Here is a 3,357-nt window from a genome sequence, read left to right as displayed (position 1 = left end):
CTTTATATACATAAATAGAAATGTACTAATAAAACAAAAACAAATCTGAATCAAATAAGTCAAAAAAAAACATGAGGCATTCATGAGTGGAAAGAAAATTTTGTTATCATGAAAAAGAGGAAACGAGCTCTTCCAACTACGCTATCTGTTGATTGAACGATGCAATTGAGGAACAAATGAACTGCAAGACGTAAAAGAAGATATGTGATCTAGTTACTTACTCGACTCGGGGGCTGGATGATATGTAAAGATGACATCTCACTTCATAGGATTAGCTTCTGGAAATTATGAAGGTAATTTGATTTGCATAAAAGACTTATATCAGTCGTATCGTATATAAAGCCTTGCAATGGAAAAAGGTAAATGTGACTAGAATGTAAGGCGATTCGCTCATGGAAACGATTTAGCAATCCATCAAAGGACGTCACTACTTTCCTCTTTTAATACAAATTATCTTGCATGTGCGTGTCTCTGCTGCAAGCCGACAAAGGCTTCAAACAACAAACGAAAAGAAACAAAAATACCAAGGCCGCCAGTCCAGCGCGTTCAATATTTTCTGCAGCCATTCTGGATCGCGTTTCGTTCCAGTGGACCCTAGAACTTGGGCTCTGGAACTGATTGCAGAAAGCTTGACTGATTTGTTGTCCCAGATACTATCCCGGATGTGTTGACATGCTTCGTAATTTAGACTCACCCACATCCAAACCAACATCCACACCAACATCCACCCACACCCAAAACCACGCAAACAACCACCCAATACACACATAAACACAAGCATACACAAACACACACGCACGAACACACACACACACGAACACACACACACGAACACACACACACACACACACACACACACACACACACACACACACACACACACACACACACACACACACACACACACACACACACACACACACACACACACACACTCAAACACATATACACACATACACATACACATACACACACACATACATACACACGTAGTCAATATACATGTTCATAAATGATTAGATATAAGGTGCTTCTCAGAGTGAATAGTGATCTGAAATAGCCAAGGTAGAATTTTATTTCATGCAAAATAACGCACTTCGGTCTACAGCTCACCAGAGTCTACAGAGTCTACTAATGAAATATTGGTGGCTTGTAGTTTGAACCAATTGTTAGGGACGTCCATTATTTGGGTCAGGACATAATTTGGAGAAACTCATACAGATTTATTACTCCCAGGACCAATAAGATTACATTGATTTATGCTAATATACATTTGTATAGGTATTATGTACATGTATATATATATATATATAATGTAATATATGTAATAAAACCACTTGGAAAATAAAATGAAAGGTGACCGAACGTTTTCGTCTATTCAAGACATTTTCAAAGGACCTTTGAAAATGTCTTAGATAGACGAAAACGTTCGGTCACCTTTCATTTTACTTTCCAATTGGTTTTATTACACATTTTGTGAATCACGTGTTTTTGTGATTTATTCGCATATATATATATATATATATATATATATATGTACATATATATATATACACAGTATATATATATATATATACATATATATATATATACACAGTATATATATATACATATATATATATATATATATATATATATATATATATATATATATATATATATATTTATCAACCACAATCCACTTTAATTCCAAGCCATTAAACATCGGAAGCTCCGTGGAGGGAACATGCAGAAATTGAAACGTGGTGCGACCGAGGACTCGAAACTACGGCTATCACGTGACCAGTGCACTGGTCACGTGCTAGCCGTAGGTTTGAGTCCTCGGTCGTACCACGTTTCAATTTTTGCATGTTGCCTCCACGGATCTTCCGATGTTCATGGCTTAGAATTAATGTGCATTGTGGTTGATATACTGTAAATTTATCACTATTCACTGGGACCCATTCAGTGTTGTACAAATATATATACAGTATACTAGCCAAATTAACCGCGCGTTGCTGCAAGTTCGTGAATCATCCCTAACCTAACCATACGCCACCTAACTTTAACCCTTAACCCTAACCAAAATATATTTTTTAAATTAAACATAGTTATCCAAGTACCTGGAGTGATACGGTATCAGAATATATATGGTGATGGGGGTCTATCTGCAAAACCCTAGGAGGAGTTCGTGAACATACAAAAAACAAACAAACAAACAAACAAATAAACAAACAAATTGACAGACAATTGAAAGATAATAATCCAAGTACCTTGGGCTATAAGGTTTCAGAATATATATGGTTATAGGGGTCTATCTACAAAAACCTAGGAGTTCGTGAATAATCTCGAACCTAACCATACCTCACCTAGATTTAACCCTTAACCCTAACCAAAAAATATATATATTTTTTGAAAATGAAATATAGTTATCCAAGTACCTGAAGTAATAGGGTATCAGAATATACATGGTTATGGGGATCTATACGCAAAACCCTAGAAGGAGTTCCTGAACAAAAAAACAAAACAAAAAATAAATAAACAAACAAACAGAAAGACAGACAAATGAAATATAGTTTTCCAAGTACCTTAGATTATAAGATTTCAGAATATATATGGTTATAGGGGTCTATCTGCAAAAAACTAGGAGTACTTCGTGAATAATCACTCACCTAACCATAACCCACCTAACTTTAACCCTTAACCCTAACCAAAATATGTTTTTTTTTATGGAAATGAAATATAGTTATCCAAGTACCTGGAGGGATAGGATATCAGAATATATATGATTATGGGGGTCTATCTGCAAAACCCTAGGAGGAGTTCGTGATCAAACAAACAAACAAGCAAACAAACAAACAGACAGACAGACAGAGGCTACTACTTTTTTATAGTGTATATATATATATATATATATATATATATATATACAAATATATATACATACATACATATACCAAGGCTTTTTCCCCCTTTCAAGGGAGGTAGCCAAAAAGGGAAAGGCATAAAAACACTCCCACCCATTTCATCCCCAAATACACTCCACACCCCTCCCACCCTCCCTCTCATCTGAGCACCTCCTGGATGACGGGTCATCCCTGCACCCTGCCCACCGCCCTGGGTCAGAAGCAGTGTCGCAAGACACAGCACATCCACAACAAGGCCGCTTCATTTAATCGGCGACCCCCCCTCTCTCCGTCCCCCCTTGCATATAAGGAGAGGACGGGGAGAAATCCCTTCGGGCTGCGTCAAAATTTACTCACACATACTACCCCACCCCCCACCCCCCCGCCCATTCCTCCTCATGCAATCACAACATCATCCATATACAACCATTCTCCACTCACCTCTGTTTTCCGTCCTCTCCCTTCCTTCCTC

The sequence above is a fragment of the Oratosquilla oratoria genome, chromosome 36 (genome assembly GCF_046742065.1).
Source record: "Oratosquilla oratoria isolate Oo_2021 chromosome 36, ASM4674206v1, whole genome shotgun sequence".
Taxonomy (NCBI): domain Eukaryota; kingdom Metazoa; phylum Arthropoda; class Malacostraca; order Stomatopoda; family Squillidae; genus Oratosquilla; species Oratosquilla oratoria.
Note: the sequence above shows the minus strand (reverse complement) of the source record.